We start from the raw sequence: 21,503 nt of genomic DNA on the forward strand, positions 1-21,503 counted from the left end.
CAGAAGGGACCACTATGATCATCTAGTCTGACCTCCTGCACAATGCAGGCCACAGAATTTCACCCACCACTCCTAAAAAAACCTCACACCTATATCTGTGCTATTGAAGTCCTCAAATTGTAGTTTGAAGACCTCAAGGAGCAGAGAATCCTCCAGCAAGTGAATTATAAATTTAACCATTGAGTGAACGCTTGTGACACTGCTGTCTGAAACCGGCTGTCAAGGTTCCTCCCCCACTCTGAACTCTAGGGTACAGATGTGGGGACCTGCATGAAAAAAACCTCCTAAGCTTATCTTTACCAGCTTAGGTCAAAACTTCCCCAAGGTACAAAATATTCCCCCCCGTTGTCCTTGGACTGGCCGCTACCACCACCAAACTAATACTGGTTACTGGGGAAGAGCTGTTTGGACGCGTCTTTCCCTCCAAAATACTTCCCAAAACCCTGCACCCCACTTCCTGGACAAGGTTTGGTAAAAAGCCTCACCAATTTGCCTAGGTGACTACAGACCCAGACCCTTGGATCTTAAGAACAATGAACAATCCTCCCAACACTTGCACCCCCCCTTTCCTGGGAAATGTTGGATAAAAAGCCTCACCAATTTGCATAGGTGACCACAGACCCAAACCCTTGGATCTGAGAACAGTGAAAAAGCATTCAGTTTTTTACAAGAAGACTTTTAATAAAAAATAGAAGTAAATAGAAATAAAGAAATCCCCCCTGTAAAATCAGGATGGTAGATATCTTACAGGGTAATTAGATTAAAAAACATAGAGAACCCCTCTAGGCAAAACCTTAAGTTACAAAAAAGATACACAGACAGAAATAGTTATTCTATTCAGCACAATTCTTTTCTCAGCCATTTAAAGAAATCATAATCTAACACATACCTAGCTAGATTACTTACTAAAAGTTCTAAGACTCCATTTCTGGTCTATCCCCGGCCAAGACGACTACAGACAGACACAGACCCTTTGTTTCTCTCCCTCCTCCCAGCTTTTGAAAGTATCTTGTCTCCTCATTGGTCATTTTGGTCAGGTGCCAGCGAGGTTACCTTTAGCTTCTTAACCCTTTACAGGTGAGAGGAGCTTTCCCCTGGCCAGGAGGGATTTCAAAGGGGTTTACCCTTCCCTTTATATTTATGACACCGGCACAGAGAAAGTTTCCAGTAGAGCTGCTCATTCATACCGTAGTATCTCTTTTCTGTATATTATTTATTCTTTTGGCTATAATAGGCTACTTTATATTATATTAAGATACTAGTAACATAAACTGACACAATGCTTCTATATGCCAGAATATAAAGTGTATACAGAATATTGGCAACATAAGGATAGAATAATTCTTTTCAGGAATAAAGGGTCTGAGGTTTTAAACAGAAGAGTTCAGCTGTGTGAGCAAATCAGGAAATTATGCATGTAAAAAGCAATAATTAACCATGGCACTTGCAAATACCAATTCATGTTTACAATGAGCTGTACCACAAACTAGGCATTCAAATGCACATATAAATCCCCACCTAACTTGTTTAGAAATCATACCTATAATATAAACACTAAGTTATAAACCTTAGTTAAAAGGCTACAAAATAAATACTTTTTGCATTCCAAATATTTTTTTAAATATGCATATTTGGAACTAATAATTCTGTTCCTTATTGTTCTACTGTACTATTCATTGGAATTTCTTAGCTAAAATTTGTATCACATGAATACTGAGAATTTTTTTTTTTTACTCAGCTGTCTACATTAAAAATAGTTTAAAAAACAAGTTCTGAAGGCCTAAGGGGAGGAACCAATATGTTACTCCAGGTCTATGCTCCCCTGAAATCAGTGTGTGTGTTTTTTTTTTTAAATATCTAATTACTTTGGGGACAAATTTTGCTCTGTTTCACAGATGTAAATCTGGAAAAAATACTTTGAAATCTTTGTAAACTTTGAAAAGGAGGCAACAGTTGTAGGAATCAGTGGACTTGCTCTGGATGCATACCACAGAAAGTGAAGGCAGAATCTAAGGCTGAGCAGGGCCTCTTCAAAAAATTTTGCCCCCCCCCCCCCCCCGTGAAGTAATTTAATTGGGACTCAACTCTGTAAAGCTTAAGATTCAGTGTATGTCCTTCATGTTTCTGTCCAAAACTCTTATCCATTGAAACTGGAGGGGGGAGGGGCACTGAGTGCAACAGGAACAGGTGGTGAGAGAATAAATAATGGACCTAGAACTGGTGTGCTTGAAGAGAGAAGGGAGCAGTGCATGGTGGCTTCCTGTTAAATCAGAAGAGATGTTTTTGCACAAATGATTTGCAGTAATGGGATATTTTTCTCTTTACATTGTAAACAACATTAACATTTCTTTATCAAACAAATCCATTCATTTTATAATACCATGCCCTTTCCACAGCTTAGAAAAGAAGTTTGCTGCAGGTCTGAAAGCCTGGTATTGTTCAGGAAAAATAATCTGATTTTTTGAGTGCCAAAGTAAAAACATTATCATTTGTCTTCCATTTCCTCTTTTGGAGCAAAGGTTAAAAATGCAATTATAATCATTGTGAGTAAATTATCTTTACCAGTATTGGTGTGCTCTGGGAGATTTGTTTGTTTGTGATATATTATTATTACGAGTTTATAATGTGTTCCTGATCAGAAATGAGTAATCATTAAATAAGACTACAGAAAAATAATATCCACACTTTCCAGCTCAGCTGGATTTCAGGAGCAAAAGCACAGCCATTGTTTTCAGAGGTTCCAGTTGCACCTGAAAAAGGAAGGTCAGCCCTCTGAAGATGGACACAGGACAATGCATTTGTGAAAGTCTTTATGCACTCAGGTCAGACTTCCACACATAAAGGCCTTACCTACACCAATAAACATACACCCCCTGACTTGAAGTGGTTTCCATTATAGACAGGGTTTACAGTTTGGTTCAATGGCTCTCAGTACTCCTGCTATACAAATTGTTCCAGCACCCCTGCTAGCAAGCTTCCTAGTTATAACTCAACACCCTTCAGTACAGCATCACTGGTGGTAGTAATGGCAGAAGTTGCAGGGTAGTCCAGGTCTGGGTATTTTTACCATTGTGCCATCTAACCCTACTCCGATTAGATAGATATTTATACATACAAACTTCCAAATACACAAATGAACACTCTGCTAGGATCAGCCTAATCTGAATATATTTTGTATAAAAACATTTCCAGCAAAATGCAGTTTATTATGAGTTTGTTTGCTAAGGAGAGCAGCCTCTTCCTTTAGTTATGCGTAGGAGAAGCATTTTAGGTTAAAAATGACCTACAGAGGGAAAAAAAGTCTGTTTTTGCCCTTTTAGTTCTTTTTTAATTATATGTTTTTTTAAAAAAAGCCTGAAAGTTTAAAACATTTTTTCTGCTTGTATTTTACCCAGGTCTTGTCAGCTTTGAAAAACTCACTTGCTAAAGAACTGATAGGATTATTATAGAAATATAGGACTGAAAGGGACCTTGAGAGGTCATGTAGACCAGCCTCCTGTGCTGAGGCAGGGCCGACTACACCTAGCCGTGTTCTTGCAAACTACCAATGATGGAGATTCCTCAACATCCCATAGAAGCCTCTTCCAGTGCTTAATTACCCTTATAGTTAGACTGTTTTTTTCCAATATCTAATCTAAATCTCCCTTACTGCGGATTAAGCCTATTACTTTTTGTCTGACCTTCTGTGGACACGGAGAACAATTAATCACTGTCCTCTTTATAACAGTGCCAAACATATTTGAAGATTATTATCAGTTTTCTTTTCTCAACAGTGAACATTTCCAGTTTTTTTTTTAAACTTTCCAGTTTTTCTAGATTTGTATAATTTTTGTTGCTCTCTTCAGGACTTTCTTCAGTTTGTCCACATCTTTCTCAAAATGTAGTGCCCCAAACTGGATGCAATACTCTAACTGAGGCCTCACCAGTGCTGAATAGAATGGGACAATTACCTCCCATGTCTTTGATATGGCACTCCTGTTAATACATCCTAGAATGATATTAGCCTATTTGCATTACATTTTTGACGCCCCTTTAATTTGTGATTCACTATAACCCTTAGATCCTTGCCAGCAGTCCTACTGCCTCACTGGTTATTGCCCATTTTACATGTGTGCATTTGATTTTTTCCTTCCTAAGTGTAGTGCTTTGCACTTATCTTTATTGCATTTCATCTTGCAATAAAGATAAGTGACCAGTTTCAGACAAGTTCTCCAATTTGTCAATATCATTTTAAATTCTAATCCTGTCCTCCAAAGTGGTTGCAACCCCTCCCAGCTTGGTATCATCTGCAAATTTTATAACCATACTCTCGATTCCATTATACAAGTCATTAATGAAAATGTTGAATAATACTGGACCCACGACAGATTTCTATGACACCCCATTAGATACGCCCTTCCAGTTGGACAGCGAACCAGTGACAACTATTCTTTGAACTGGCTTTTCAACCAGTTTTGCACTCACCTTTATAGTAATTTCATATAGACCACATATTCCTAGTTTGCCTATGAGATTGTCATGTGGGACTGTGTCATGAGCCCTACTAAAATCAAAATATATCATGCCTACTGTTTCCCCACTATACATTAGGCCAGTAATCCTGGCAAAGAAGGAAATTAAATTGGTTTGGCATGACTTGTTCTTGACCTATTTGTGTCAGACACTCAGAGTACAACCTGGAATGGTGGAACCGCTATGCTCTCTTAACTCTCCAGCCTTGGCTGTCTCTCTCAATGCTATGATAGTGACAAGTAGCAAACCCCTCCAGGTGCTTTGCTTTCACATATCCATCAACATGCAAAGACACACCCAGCAGAGTGCCTGAAGGCTCTTACCAGTCATTCATGAATTGTACTCAGGTAGACATCAGTAAATCCTCGTTGCCCCAGTACTGGTGTGTTCTGGGAGAGTTTTTTGTTTGCACCCCAGAAATCTTACACTGCTCAAGACCTTCTTTTGAACAATGCGAGCTCATTAATTAGTTTGCCACTTCATCAAAGTATGGTGGACATGCACCAGACTTTGTAATTTGAGCAGATTGCCCAAGCATTTAGGACAAACTCACCGGTTAAGATTAAACATTAAAATAAGTTTAACTAGAGAAAGATAGCTTTTAAGTGATTGTAAGTGTTAGGCATAGAGGTCAGAACTGGTTACATAAGAAATAAAGGGTAAAATTGCAGTCTAAATCCTAAACTTTATCAGACTAAGCAAAATTTGAATCAAACAGTGTTTCTCACCCTCCTGGATGTTGCAAGCAGAATTCAGTTCACAGTTTATACTAACTAGAAAGCATTCTAGCTAGGACCATCCCTTCCCCCTAGTTCAAGGAGGTTTCCCTTTTTCTTCCAAACAATCTTGTTTCTAGGTGTTGAGATGAGGGAGGAGTGAGGCAAAGTGGTGATGTCATTGCCCCTCATTTTATACTCACTTCCAGGGGCTGGAAAGATCCTAACTGTGTCATGGGAGTCAGACAGTGCCCATCAAGTAAGTTCTCTCTCAGGAGTCTTTGATAGGGGCCCACTGTACCACTAAGTACCCTAGAAGAGTACCCTAAGTACCCTATTGGGACAGTAGGTTCTCCTTAATGGGCCATCAGCACTTGGCTGGCTAGTCCTGGTGTAAATCTGTCTTGGAGGTATTAGTTGCTCCTTTGTTGCCACTGAAAGGCTACCTGTGGATGTCACAACATATTTTGGTAATAAACATATAGCAAAACTTCATAACTTCACATTCAATCATAGTACATATAATTCAACAGAGTAGTAATGTTTAACAGTTCATGAATTTTCAAATGATACCTCACAAGGCATACTTTGTATAAAACATATAATAATCACATAACAATGTTGAATATGTGGGTCCAGGGTGTCATTTTAAGTTACAGAGTGTCACACTATTACCCTATTATCTTCTAGGTGCTTACAGATTGATTGTTTAATCATTTGTTCCAGTATCTTTCCATGTATCGAAGTTAGGCTGACTGACGTATAATTCCTTGGGTCCTTTTTGTTCTCCCTTTTAAAGATAGCCATTATGTGTGCCCTTCTCCAATCCTCAAAGACCTCATCCTTCCTCCATGAGTTCTTGAAGATAATTGCTAATGGTTCCCATCTGGATAATAAAATGGGAGATGAAATTCAATGTTGATAAACACAAAGTAATGCATGCTGGAAAATATAATCCCAACTATACATATAAAATGATAGGATCTAAATTAGCTGTTACTACTCAGGAAAGAGATCTTGGAGTCATTGTGGATAGTTCTCTGAAAACATCTGCTCAATGTGCAGCAAGCATCAACTTTAGGTTCCTGGCTCCTCAGCTGTCACCTCTCTTGGCTAGAGGCACACGTCCTTGTCTCTCCTGACTGGTCTGTATGGCTCCCTGCCTACACTCTGATATTCCCAGCAAGTCATACTGTGTAAACAAGTCAGCATCTGTGCTTTGCTTTCTCTCCAGTGTTACAGAGAAATATATTGAATACAGTAAAAGAACCTACATACATGATAAAATACTTACCAGAGATCACCCCAACTCCAGCCTTGGGCTCTCATGGGTGCCAGTCCTTCAAAACACACAACTGGGTTTTCCTCATGTTTACAAGTTCAGAACTGTCTGAGATTCAGGGCCAGAACAGTCATGAATAATTCAGTCTTTCCTTTATACAGTGTGGGCCCTTGATTCTGACCTCATCTACCAGGTGATCAGCAGACAATGGATGTCGTTTCAAAACAGGCTGGGTTTTTGCATAACTGGATGTGGGGAATTTGCATTCAATCCCCTTTGATATTCCACACAAAAAACACTTACCTCTTTTTGTTCCAAAAGTCCATTCTTCTCTGGCACATTGTTCACTATAGTCCTTTGAACACCAAGTGTCTCATCTCCCCATTTGGAGATTATACACAATCCCAGCTCACGATAATATATAAACCATCGATTTACTACAAAGATACTTCAACTTAATTCAATAAGGTCTCCCAAGGATATGGCAGGAAATATGTGCCACAAACCCCTGCTATGATGTCACTCCTGTTTTTTCCACTTTTATCTTCACCTAGAGACTTTCAAAAAGAAAAGGAGTACTTGTGGCACCTTAGAGACTAACCAATTTATTTGAGCATAAGCTTTCATGAGCTACAGCTCACTTGGTCTGCCTCTCACCTTAATTTGGACCTCAGAACAAGTGTATAGATGCTTGATATATAATGAAGCAACTCTTCCCTTTCTAACCAGCCTGTCCTTCCTGAACAAGCTGTACCCCTTATATCAATATTCTAGTAATGAGATTTATCCCACCAAGTTTCAGTGATGCCAATTAAATCATAATTTATCTTGTGTACTAAGACTTCCAGTTCTTCCTGTTTAGTCCCCACACTCCTTCTATTTGTGTATTGACATCTCAGATATTGAGCAGATTATACCACTGTTTACACTCTTGTTGCTCTTATGACCCTACTGTAATTCCTCCCCTTCCCCTCCCCCCCTTCAAATCTAACATCACAGCACAGACGTCAGGGAAGTGAGACCTGGTTTAATGAAGGGAACTTTATTTGGACACTTGAAGAGTCTTTGCTTCTTGCTTAATCTTGATACCACCTATTAAACTGATATATTTAGAAGAGATCAGTTGAGAGATTGAAAATTCACACCCATTCAGTTAAGGGCTGAGAGAGTGGCCATCCTTTCTAGTCCTCCAGTAAAACCAGGGAAGATCAAATTTGACATTCCTGATATTTCTGATGTGGAAAACAAGCAGAAAACAAATACCTCCCAGCTGCCATACTCACAGCCACACCAACATAAAAACACTCTGTCATTGTTTTTTCTTTATATATCAGAAAAAGCAAAATAACAGGGCACAAAACCACTTTTTGTCCTTTACAGGCCGTTTTTAAATGGAAACAAAAATTTAACAGACTCTCCAGGCTCTCTGCCCAACTTTCTGTAAGCACATGCCCCTCTGCCGGGAACTGGGGTTTATCACAGGCTGAGGGAGAAGCTTTTTCTAGGAGCCGCTTACCAAAATATCAACAACAAATCACTGATTAGCTCATGCATCTCCAGATATCACAACTGCTGTTATATCAAATGGACAAAGAGGCTGTCTCTGGGGTACTCAGGGTCCAAATCATTTTGGGCTTTGTATGTAAAAAAACAACTCCTTAAATTGGAAACCAGTTGGCAGCAGTACAGGTCCTGGAGCACAGCATAACGGGCTTTGTGGGTGAAGTACCACTTAATAAGTGGGCTGCCCATTTCTGAATGGTCTTAAAGTGCAGCTCCATGTAGAATGCACTGCAATAGTCTAATCCCAAAGTGACCAAAACATGAATAATGGTAGCAAGGTCCACATCTCAAAGCAAAGACTGAAACCTTGTTATTAAGCACAGATGGGAAAAAAAACAGTCTTGGCAGCCTATGTATAAATATTCTCTTTGTGTTAACAAAATATCTTCCCATATAAACATATGGTACAAATATAACATTTGCTTGGTCTAGCTTCCTACAACTCCATCTCCTCTTTCATGTTTTTCTTTCTTCAGTGTTTCTCAGCTGGCCACAAAACCACTGCAGGCCATGCTCAGAGTTGGTGTAAGCAGATGCAACCCCACTCAATCAACTGAACAGAAATAAACATTTGACTTTGGTGCATTTGTATCCATTTATAGCTGGGTTGATTTTGGCCTCCTAGCTCCTTCCTTGTTTATGCTTTTCTGTAATGGAAACTTAATGTACAGTTTACATCAAGTTCAAACCATACAGATATTACATATGTGAACATGGAAACTCATTCTTGCTTGTTTTGAAAACCCTCCCACTGCACATCCAAAATGAACATATTTCCCTTTGCTTATTTGATCCTTCTGCATATGTGCATTTTCCCCAATGGTAATTTTGGTTTCCCACATAACAGCCAGGGTATAACTGTAAACCAGGGGCAGGCAAACTTTTTGGCCTGAGGGCCACATTGGGTTTCTGAAATTGTATGGGGGGCCGGTTAGGGGAGGCTGTGCCTCCCCAAACAGCCAGGCATGGCCCGTCCCCTGCCCCCGTCCAACCCCCCCTGCTTCTTGCACCCGGATGGCCCCCCTCCGGGACTTCTGCCCCATCCAATCCCCCCTGTTCCCTGATGGCCCCCCAGGGACCCCTGCCCTATCCACCCTCCCTGCTCTCAGTCCCCTGACTGCCCCCTAACTGCCCTCCACCCCTAATTGTCCCCCACCACCCCATCCAACTCCCCTTCTCCTTCCTGACTACCCCCCCGGACCTCTGCCCCCATTCAACCCCCCTGTTCCCCGCCCTCTGACCGCCCCAACCCCATTCACACCCCTGCCCACCCCCCAAACTCCCCTGCCCACTATCCAACCCCCCGCTCCTTCCCTCCCAGCCATGCCGCCCAGCTGGAGCCAGCCATGCCACTGTGCAGCTCAGATCACTGGGTCAGGCAGGGCTCTGCAGCTGCACTGCCCCAGGAGCTCGCAACCCCCCCACCCAGAGCATGAATCTCCCAGGCAGGAGCTCAGGGGCCGGGCAGGACAGTCCTGTGGGCCGGATGTGGCCCGCAGGCTGTAGTTTGCCCACCTCTGCTGTAAATGTTTAAAAAACCCCAATCCCTTTTTGATTACTGGTTTTCCCCTTTGCTTTCTTCTCTTCACACTTTTATTTAAAAAAATGAATCCTATTAGTTTAAATTAAGTTAGCAAAGGGGTGTAGCAGGGCTGTTAGGGGTATGTGTAATATTTATAGCATAGTGTTCTTGCATCATCATCATCATATGACAGATTAATTAAAGTTTAATAGCACTATTGACTTTTTACTAGCATTACTCTTGTGTTTACCAAAAGTGATTTAACATATTTGCTTACAAACAGTTCCTCATCACATTAGCCTTCTGGCAAAATGTCTACACCACTGCCCCTCAACCTCCAGCAATCTCTAGAATCATAGAATCATAGAATCATAGAATATCAGGGTTGGAAGGGACCCCAGAAGGTCATCTAGTCCAACCCCCTGCTCAAAGCAGGACCAATTCCCAGTTAAATCATCCCAGCCAGGGCTTTGTCAAGCCTCTAGTACCATGTCTGAAGCTTTTGTGTGCTTTACACTCTTAAATCCAGTTTCCTCCCAAATCTAATGCACTTTTACACAAATTTCCCCCCAAATTCTTAATCCAATTAATCTATGCTGCATTTTTTTTCAGCAGTTCCACTCATTCTTCTCAAAATCAAGGATGAATCTAAATTTTAATTGGATGTTGGTGAAGAACTGTCAATAAAACCCTTCAAGCCCCTTCCCCCAGCGGTGATTCTCACTCTCATCTTCTGCTTCCCCTGAAAGGAATAAACTCAGCAACCTGCCTTTGTTTACGAGGTGTTGGACATAGTAATTTGGATAGCTTTACAGAAATTAACGTATATGATGACTAAAGATATCTTACACATTATTGCTTCAGCCACAATTGGATATTGAGAATGCAGGGATAAGATGCCCTAGTTCATCCATCCGACTAAAAGATAAGTGATTATCAAACCTCTTTGCTGTTATACTCTTTGTGTTCAATCAAATGACCAGCATTAAAGGTGACCAGATAGCAAGTGTGAAAAATTTGGACAGAGGGTAATAGGAGCCTATATAAGAAAAAGCCCCAAATATTGGGACTGTCCCTATAAAATTGGGACATCTGGTCACCCTAGTTGGAACTCTATAGTTGTATATGCTTTAGCCCACAGTTGCATACCAACATCACTGGCTAAATCTGGTTTCTACTTTTGGCTAATAATTCTCACAGTGGCTTTTGGGCATTCTTTTCCCTGACACTTGCATTTTAGCTAGGTTTCAGTATCACCTAAGTGCACCATCTTTGCTGTAACCAGGTGTAGTATGTGCAAGATGATCTAACAGGCCTTTTTCATCTGTGATTTCTATGATATCACTTTAAAATGTCAGATCTGATCTTGCTGCTTTTTGTCTTTGTCATGTAAAATGGTTTATTTTATTTTAAATTTCCTTGTACCACTTCTCTGAAAATCTCAGTGGGAAGTCCATGCTGAGTTCTGCTACATTAGGCTGTCCCCAAAGAGCAATTCAAAAGTTCCTCCAGCTGTTTAATTTCAAGTAAGCTTCACCAAGAAGAGGCCCACTCAAAAGCTGCATCAGTTTCACACATTCAGGGAGACTAGCCCCTGGCCCCGCCCCTTCTGCCCAAGGCCTCCCCCTGCTCCCCTTTCCCTCTCCTCACACAGCGGAACCCCGAGCGCCCTCCCAGAGCACATCAGTTAATTCTCTGACACAGACCAGATAGCCCTGCAGCCATATGTCAGATATAGCTGATATCTCTGATGACAGTATTAGTTTTTGAAAGCACTTCTAAATGTATCAATCTGAAGGTTGTTTTTTATACTGGTGTGAGCAGGTATTCTAGGAGTTGACACTGAATGGGAGGAAAAGGAGAATGTTTTGCATATTTATTGAATACCATGCACACGAGTGACATTAAGGTTTGCAATAAGATCCAAAAAGTCTTGAATTTTCTTACTAATATAGGGGAAAGGGGAAAGGTTAAAGAATTAAGCTCTGGATGATATGGCCATATGGATAACCATTTCAGAATGGTGACTTCCCAACTTGAATAATGATACTGAAAGTAGAGAACACTGCTCATCCATTGTTCATTGCAGCAAGGAGACATAGGGAGCAAGGGGAAATAAGGCTTCTGATTAGAAACTTCTGCAATACAAAGAGTAAATTGGTGATTAGTTATCCAGGGCTGAGATGAGAGTATCAGAGCTCTTAAAGAGAAAGTGATGAGAAATAAACTTTACAAATTAAAAAAAAGGATACCCCATACTCTGTTTTAAAAATGTATTCAAGTGACAAATGCTACATGGTACAGTGCACTGCACAAAGAAGCGATCACATGGCTATTTAATATCTGTTCATGGACTGACAAATTCAGATAATTTCTGGATTTCTGAGTATGAATCAAGGAGTCATCACATCCCAGGTTCTGACTTACGTTTGCAGTCCTGTGGTAGCTTCTTTTCTCCCTCTCCCTCCCTTCCCTACCCCCATACGTCTCCTGCTTGTTACTGAAATGGACACTATAGCTATTTAATAAGAACGGGTGTATAGTCTTCCAGCTCTCAGAATCTGTTTCCACTTTTCTTTCTGGTGTCCCCAGTCATTGTCACTCAAGGGTTTTTTTTTCCGAAGTTGCTGCTACAGTCTCTTTCCAAAGAAGAAAAGAATAGGGACCAGAAGTTCCAGTCCAAACAATAATTCTAAAGTAAACTTCTTTCACTTAGTTTGCTCCATAATTGCAAACTATCACCTACCTATCTATATTTGCAGGTTTCTGCAATGGCGTTATGGGTAAGAACATAAAAACGGCCATACTGGGTCAGACCAATGGTCCATCTAGCCCAATATCCTCTTTCTGACAGTGGACATTGCCAGATGCTTGAGGGGGAATGAACTGAACATGGCAGTTTTAAGTGATCCCGCCTGTGTTGTCCAATCCCATCTTCTAGCAGTCAGAAGTTTAGGGACACACAAAGCATGGGGTTCAGTGCCTGACATTAACTTGGCTAACTGCTGTTAATGGACCTATTCTCCATGATTTATCTAATATTATTTTGAACCCAGTTATGCTTTTGGTCTTCACAACATCCCCTAGTAACAAGTTCTAGAGGTTGACTGTGCATTGGGTGAAGAAGTATTTCTTTATGTTTTGTTTTGAACCTGCTGCCTGTTAATTTTTTGGGTTACCAGTGGTTCTTGTGTTATGTTAAGAAGTAAATAACACTTCCCTATTCACTTTCTCCAGACCATACATGATTTTATAGACCTCAAACATATCCCCTTAGTCCTCTCTTTTCTAAGATGAATAGTCCAAGTTTAATCTCTCCTCATATGGAAATTGTTCCATAACCTGAATAATTTTTGTTGCCCTTTTGTGTACTTTTTCCATTCCTAAACTATCTTTTCTGAGCGGGGGGCAATCAGAACTACACGCAGTATTCAAGGTGTGAGCCTACGATGAATTCATGTAGTGGCATTACATTTTCTGTTTTATTATCTATCCTTTTCCTAATGGCTCCTAACATTCTGTTAGCGTTTTTGGCTGCTGATGCTCACTCAGAAGATGTTTTCAGTGAACTATCCACAATGATACCAAGATCTCTTTCTTGAGTAGTAACAGTTAACTTAGGCCCGATCACTTTTGCGTATATAGTTGGGATTATGTTTTCCAATGTGCATTATTTTGCAGTAACAACACTGAATTTTATCTACCATTTAGTTGCCTAATCATCCAGTTTTGTGAGATCCCTTTGTAACTTTTCACAGTCTGCTTTGGATTTAACTATCTGAAGTAATTTTGCACCATCTGCAAACTTTCCCACCTCACTGTTCACCCCTTTTTCCCGATCATTTATGAACATGTTGAACAGCACTAGTTCATGTACAGACCCCTGGAGAATGTTGTTTTTTACCACTCTCCATCTGGAAAATGACCATTTATTCCTACCATTTGTTTCCTGTCTTTTTAACAAGTTACTGATCCATGATAGGACCTTCCTTCTTATCCCATGACAGCTTACTTTGCTTAAGAGGCTTTAGTGAGGGAGCTTGTCAAAAGCTTCTGAAAGTCCAAGTACACTATATCCACTGGATCACCCTTGTCCGCACGTTTGTTGACCCCCTAAAAGAATTCTAATAGATTGGTGAGGCATGATTTCCCTTTTGCAAAAGTTGTGTTGACTCTTCCCCAAAATATCGTGTTTATCTGTGTCTCTGATCATTTTGTTCTTTACTATAGTTTCAACCAGTTTGTCTGAAATTGATCCTGTAATTGCCAGAATCTCATCTGGAGCCTTTCAAAAAAATCAGTGTTGCATTAGCTATCCTCCAGTCATCTGGCACAGAGGCTGATTTAAATGATTAGGTTATAGATGACAGTTAGTAGTCCTGCAATTTCATATCTGAGTTCCTTCAGAACTCTTGGGTGAATACCATCTGGTCCTGGTGACTTATTACTGTTTAGTTTATCAATTTGTTCCAAACCTCCTCTAATGACACCTCAGTCTGAGACAGTTGCTCAGATTTGTCACCTAAAAAGAATGGCTCAGGTTTGGGAATCTCCCCATATCCTCTCAGTGAAGACTGATGCAAAGAATTCATTTAGCTTCTCTGCAGTGGCTCTGTCTTCCTTGAGTGCTCCTTTAATACCTTGATCATCCAGTGGCCCCACTGATTGTTTGGCAGACTTCCTCCTTCTGATGTGCTTAAACATTTTTTTCCTGTTAGTTTTTGTGCCTTTAGCTAGTTACTCTTCAAATTCTTCCTTGGCCTGCCTTATTATACTTTTATACTTGACTTGCCTAAGTTTATGCTCCTTTCTATTTTCCTCAGTAGGATTTGACTTCCAATTTTAAAGAATGCCTTTTTTGCCTCTCACTGCTTTGTAATGGGGTGTACCTGGCCCTTCCTGGCCCCCTTCTGGAGTCCCTGCAGTCCTACTACACCCCACCCTAGGAAGGAGCAGCAAAGGTAGGTCCTTCAGGCCTGCCTCGAAGTGCTGCACAAAAGTAGCCAGTCAGAACCCAGCAGGCTAAGATAAAAGGAGCTGCAGGTCAGTTCCTTTCTGGGACCAGAGGTGTGAGGAAGGAGGCTCTTCTCAGGTCAAAGGCACTCAGTTGGCTGCATTAATAGCACCTGGGAGAGAGAACCCAAGAGCTGTTACCCTAAGCTAATGGGCGAAGGTAAAGGGACCAGGTGGGAAGAGGCCCAGGGAATAAAGCAGAAACTAATTAGAGGAAGCAGTACATGGCTACTGTTTATAGGGAACCTGGAGTAGTGGTGGGGCTCAGGTCCCCTACTGGCCACTGGTGAAGTGGCTTAAGTCCCAAGAAGGGGACAAGGTACCTTTTTAGCCCAAATGAATGGTGGAATTTAAAGGGCTCAGAGATAGGGCTGAAGACCCTGGTGATAGCTGAGAGACAGTTTGTTGAACTCTTTGCTACCCGACAAGGTGTTCATCTTTTGACCATATGACTTGGTTGACGCCTGAGCCACTGACTGCCTGCCTACTGAGGTCAGCAACCTACAGGGGATGCCAGGATTAGGGGAAAGATTTCAGTACCACACTCAGCAGCTAGGAGGTACACAGGAGGTGAGTGCCCCCATTACATGCCTCTTTTACTTGTTTAGTGGCATTTTTGGTCCTTTTACTGCTTATTATTATTATTTATTAAGTGTATACATTTAGTCTGAGCCTCTATGGTCTTTTTAAATAATCTCCATGCAGTTTGCAGGCATTTATCCCTTGTGACTGTTCCTTTTAATTTCCATTTAACTAGCCTCCCCATTTTTTGTGTAGTTCCCCTTTTAGAAATTAAATGCTGCTGTGGTTGGTTTCTTTGACATTTTCCCTCCTATTAGGATGTTAAATTTAATGACATTATCATTGTTATTACTGAATGGTTCAGCTATATTCACCTCTTGGACCACATCCTGTGCTCCATTTAGAACTAAATCAAGAATTGTCTCTCCCCATGTGGGCTCCAGGGCAAGCTACTCCAAGAAGCAGTCATTGTCTAGACATTTTCTCTTTGTCCCTTCCTGAAGTGACATAACCCTGTCAATTTGAGGATAGTTTGAGGATATCATAGAATCACAGAATCATAGAATATCAGGGTTGGAAGGGACCTCAGGAGGTCATCTAGTCCAACCCCCGCTCAAAGCAGGACCAATCCCCAACTAAATCATCCCAGCCAGGACTTTGTCAAGCCTGACCTTAAAAACTTCTAGGGAAGGAGATTCCACCACCTCCCTAGGTAACCCATGCCAGTGTTTCACCACCCTCCCAGTGAAAAAGTTTTTCCTAATATCCAACCTAAACCTCCCGCACTGCAACTTGAGACCATTACTCCTTGTTCTGTCATCTGCTGCCACTGAGAGCAGTCTAGATTCATCCTCTTTGGAACCCCCTTTCAGGTAGTTGAAAGCAGCTATCAAATCCCCCCTCATTCTTCTCTTCCACAGACTAAACAATCCCAGTTCCCTCAGCCTCTCCTCATAAGTCATGTTTTCCAATCCCCTAATTATTTTTGTTGCCCTCCGCTGGACGTTTTCCAATTTCTCCACATCCTTCTAGTAGTGTGGGGCCCAAAACTGGACACAGTACTCCAGATGAGGCTTCACCAATGTCGAATAGAGGGGGACGATCATGTCCCTCGATCTGCTGGCAATGCCCCTACTTATACATCCCAAAATGCCATTGGCCTTCTTGGCAACAAGGGCACACTGTTGACTCATATCCAGCTTCTCGTCCACTGTAACCCCTAGGTCCTTTTCTCCAGAACTGCTGCTGAGCCATTCGGTCCCTAGTCGGTAGCGGTGCATTGGATTCTTCCGTCCTAAGTGCAGGAATCTGCACTTGTCCTTGTTGAACCTCATCAGATTTCTTTTGGCCCAATCCTCTAATTTGTCTAGATCCCTCTGTATCCTATCCCTACCCTCCAGCGTATCAACCTCTCCTCCCAGTTTAGTGTCACCTGAAAACTTGCTGAGGGTGCAATCCACACCATTCTCCCGATCATTTATGAAGATATTGAACAAAACTGGCCCGAGGACTGACCCTTGGGGCACTCCACTTGATACCGACTGCCAACTAGACATGGAGCCATTGATCACTATCCGTTGAGCCCGACAATCTAGCCAACTTTCTATCCACCTTATAGTCCATTCATCCAGCCCATACTTCTTTAACTTGCTGGCAAGAATACTGTGGGAGACCGTGTCAAAAGCTTTGCTAAAGTCAAGGAACAACACGTCCACCGCTTTCCCCTCATCCACAGAGCCAGTTATCTCGTCATAGAAGGCAATTAGATTAGTCAGGCATGACTTGCCCTTGGTGAATCCATGCTGACTGTTCCTGATCACTTTCCTCTCCTCTAAGTCCTTCAGAATTGATTCCTTGTGGAACTGCTCCATGATTTTTCCAGGGACTGAGGTGAGGCTGTCTGGCCTGTAGTTCCCTGGATCCTCCTTCTTCCCTTTTTTAAAGATGGGCACTACATTAGCCTTTTTCCAGTCGTCTGGGACTTCCCCGGATCGCCATGAGTTTTCAAAGATAATGGCCAATGGCTCTGCAATCACATCCGCCAACCCCTTTAGCACTCTCGGATGCAGCGCATTCGGCCCCATGGACTTGTGCTCATCCAGCTTTTCTATATAGTCCTGAACAACTTCTTTCTCCACAGAGGGCTGGTCACCTCCTCCCCATGCTGTGCTGCCCAGTGCAGTAGTCTGGGAGCCGACCTTGTTCATGAAGACAGAGGCAAAAAAAGCATTGAGTACATTAGCTTTTTCCACATCCTCTGTCACTAGGTTGCCTCCCTCATTCAGTAAGGGGCCCACACTTTCCTTGACTTTTTTCTTGTTGCTAACATACCTGTAGAAACCCTTCTTGTTACTCATAACATCCCTTGCTAGTTGCAACTCCAAGTGTGATTTGGCCTTCCTGATTTCACTCCTGCATCCCCGAGCAATATTTTTATACTCCTTCCTGGTCATTTGTCCAATCTTCCACTTCTTGTAAGCTTCTTTTTTGTGTTTAAGATCAGCAAGGATTTCACTCTTAAGCCAAGCTGGTCGCCTGCGATATTTACTATTCTTTCTACACATCGGGATGGTTTGTCCCTGTAACCTCAATAAGGATTCTTTAAAATACAGCCAGCTGTCCTGGACTCCTTTCCCCCTCATATTATTCTCCCAGGGGATCCTGCCCATCAGTTCCCTGAGGGAGTCAATCCATATGATTGGATTTTATGTTTTTGTAGCCTGTTTAATGTCCCTGAGCATTTCACAGTCACTGTTCCCGTCCTGGTTAGGTCACCGGAAGTATATTCCTATTGCTATATTCTTATTGTTCAAGCATGGAATTTCTATCCATAGAGATTCTGTGGTATCGTTTATTTAATTAAAGATTTTTATTGTATTTGACTCTATGCTTTCTTTCACATATAGTGCCAATCCCTCTCCTCACCTCTATTATTCCTATATATTTTGTACCCTGATATTACCATATCCCATTGATTACCCTCATTCCACCAAGTTTCTGCGCTGCCTATTATATCAATAATCTCATTTAATGCCAGGCACTCTAGGTCACCAATGTTAGGCCTGGTCTACACTACAGAGTTAGTTATGCATGTATCTACACTTAAATTTGTCTCCCATTGATGAAAGCACCCTATTACTGTGAAGTAGTAACACTACCTCCCCGAGCACCTTTAAGCCATGGTTGATGTGCTGAGGTTGATGCAGTACTAGTCTAGGTAATGTCTATGTTGATGCTTACAGTCTTCCAGCAGCCGTCCCACAATGCCTGACATTGACTGCTCTGGAAACAGTTGTGAACTCTGCTGCTCAGCAGCCACAGAGATCGAAAGTCCACCCACGCCCCTTTAAAATGTCTTTGTTGCAATGCCTTTTCCTGGTTGTTCAGGTTGGTGAGCACACCTAGCAGCTCTCCATTGCTGTGTGCAACTGCCCAGTCAACCATGCTGGCTACACACTCCAGATGTGGTCTGGCCTGAAATAGACAGGAAGTACTGGATCTCCTGGGCCTGTGGGGAGAAGAGGCTGTCCAGACACAGCTAAAGAGTAGTTGTAGAAATGTAGACATATCTGAGAAGATTTCATGGGGGATGCAGAAGAAAGGGTATGATGGAGATCAGCAGCAGTGCTGCACGAAAGTGAAGGAACTGTGGCAGGCATACCAGAAGGCCAGGGAGGACAAGTCACTCTGGTGCCAAGCTGCGGACCTGCTGCTTTTACAAAGAGCTGTATGCAATACTTGGTGGAGACCCTACCTCCTCACAGAGTCCTGTGGGTACCTCCAAGGAGCTCAAGACACAGGTCTTGGTGTGAATAAGGAGGAGGAGAATGGGGGACATGCAACCAGGGGGGTCCAGCTGTGCTACAAGCCAGGACCTATTTGAGACTCCACTGCAGTGTAGTCAGTCCCAGCAGTCAACCACTGGAGAGCCCAGTGCAGAAGAAGGAACCTCGGATAAGTCTTTAAATGTATTTGCCATTACGATGATGTAAATGGTGCCCCCAACTAAACAGGACACCTTTTCTGACATTTCATTAATTTACTCATACTAGAAAGGGTAACAGTACGACAAAGTAGAGTTGCTATGTGCTTTTCATTCCCTTGTAGAATTAGGCAAGGGAGTCATGTGGAGCAGTTGAATCCTCCTGAGAGATCTTGATAAAACTTCCATGGAGGTACTCTGCAATCCTCTCCCAAAGGTTTCTAGAAATGGCTGCCTTATTTCTTTGTTTGTGATAAGACACTTTGTCATGCTAGTCAGTGATAACTTTGGCAGACACCATTGCAGCACACAAGCTAGCAGCATTTGGACCCGGGTGGCTTCAGCACTCCAGCAGCAGCTGTGTTCTTTCTGCCTTTGTTACCCTGGAGTGAAATACCAGCTAAAATCACCACCACCTGCAGAAAATAGTGTCATTGTTCAATGCCATTGCCCTGTGCTCATAGTTTCATGCAATCAAGCAATTCCATCCTCATTTCCCTCACCCCTGGTGGGCCATACTCATCATGGCTGGTGCTCTGAGTGGGGCTGTGCTCAAGCACTCTGAAGCAGAAGTGTCAATAAGCATGTCTTGTTTTAAAATTTAGGGGAGCAAGGGAAGGGAGTTCCAAAGCTTAACTTTTACTTTCCGTTGTGGCTAAACGGACAGTGATACCTCTATGTGTTTTATCTATAGCTGCTGCTGTTGAGGCCTTGAGGAGTGCCCCCTCCACACTCATGGAACACTTGAGCCAGATAAGGAGGAGAAAGAAGAGGACTCAGGATGACATGTTCAGTAAAATCCTGCAAGCCAGTGCTGCTTCAGACTGTGAGCAGAGAGCCTGGAGGGTGAATATTTCTGACTGTGTGGGGAAGGAAAGAGTGGACAAGAGAAATCCCTAGGAGTTCCAGCAGAAAAGGAGAGGGAGATGCACCAGGACATAAGGTGGCTTCTCCATCATCAAACATGGGTGCTGCAGACTCTTCTGGACTTACAGTCCAGGGCTTGCCTCCCTTTGCAGTCCATGGGCAGCTTCATTTTAGCATCTCCCTAGACTCTGCCTCAACATCCCATGGGGCATCAGGGCCTGCATCCCTAGCCCTGCCACCCCACACCAGAACACAGTAAGGACAACCACAGTGACCTGCGAAAGCCACAATTGCTGCATGGGTAGCCAAAATGGACATGAATGTTCTTTCCCCTTAAGTTTTTAATGTAATTGCTTTTAAATTGACAAGACTTTGTATTGCACTGGTTTTGTTACTCAATAAAATTCTACTTTTTGGAAAATAATTCATCTTTATTAGTTCCCAACATATGCTACAGAGTGCCTATTGGTACCCATTTACTTGTTATTGTACAGTGTGACACAAATCATAGGATCTATGACAAAAACAGTGTAATAATCATAAATGTAAAGCAAACACTGCAAAAACAATTGGTGCATTGACAGTGTTATATTCATAGATGTTATGAAGCCTAACACAATTCCTAGCAGGCCCCAAAACTGCCAGGACAGAAAAAGCACAGTCCATCACACCACCTTACTCCAGCTCACTGCTAAAGTGCTCTTTCAGGCTTTCCAGAGCTGCATAGCTCTTTTAATAGCTCTTGTGTCTGGCTGTTCAAATGCAGCAGACAGCCACTCCACCTACACCATCGCAGCGACTTTCCCCCTTCACCTCACAGATGTTATGCAGGACACACCAAGCAGCTATGACCATTTGGAATCCTTTTTTCCCACAACAATCCAGTTTTGTGACTAAACAACAACAGTGCCCTTTCAATCTACCAAAACACATTAGACTGTCATTCTGCATCTGCTGAGCCGGTAGTTGAATTTTTCCTTGATTCTGTTGAGGTGGCCGGTGTACAGCTTCATAAGCAAGGGAGAGTCTGGGACCCCTGGGATCTCTGCTGGCATTTCAACTTTGCCAGTGGTAATCCATCAGTCAGGAAAGAAAGTACTTGTTTGCAGCTTTCTGAACAGTGTTGTGTTCTTAGATGCAAGCATCATGCACTTTCCCTGGCCAGCCCATACTGATGTCAGTGAAACGTCACCAGTGATCCATAACCATAGCACATCTGTTGATGTACTCTGTGGCAAGGTAGGTGGGCACAAAAATAGGGATGCATGCTGTCTGTCTCCCCACCTTGGTTCTGGAACCCCATCGCTGCAATTAATTCACTATGTTCTTCACATAGTTGAGAGTCACTGTCCTGCATAGAAGGAAACAATTAATGGCCCTTCATTCTTGCATGACAACAGCCCTCAGTGTGGATTTTCCAGCTCCAAAATGATTTTTTACTAACTAGTAGCAATCTGGCTCTGCATATTTCCACAGTGCAATCGCCACTTGCTTCACCACCATCAGTATAGCTCTCATTCTGGT

The 21,503-nt window shown here is 42.3% G+C and overlaps 1 long non-coding RNA gene across 1 annotated transcript in view; it reads left to right on the plus strand.

Moving 5' to 3' along the window:
- The window catches only part of LOC311515330, a 28,380-nt gene extending 8,362 nt beyond the window's left edge, over positions 1-20,018 (plus strand). The window contains exon 3 of the long non-coding RNA XR_014710108.1: positions 19,807-20,018. This is a non-coding gene — a long non-coding RNA (uncharacterized lncRNA). The remainder of the gene's footprint in view (positions 1-19,806) is intronic.
- The last annotated feature ends 1,485 nt before the right edge of the window (positions 20,019-21,503 follow it).

The sequence above is a fragment of the Lepidochelys olivacea genome (assembly GCF_965140295.1).
Source record: "Lepidochelys olivacea isolate rLepOli2 genome assembly, chromosome: 2".
Lineage (NCBI taxonomy): Eukaryota > Metazoa > Chordata > Testudines > Cheloniidae > Lepidochelys > Lepidochelys olivacea.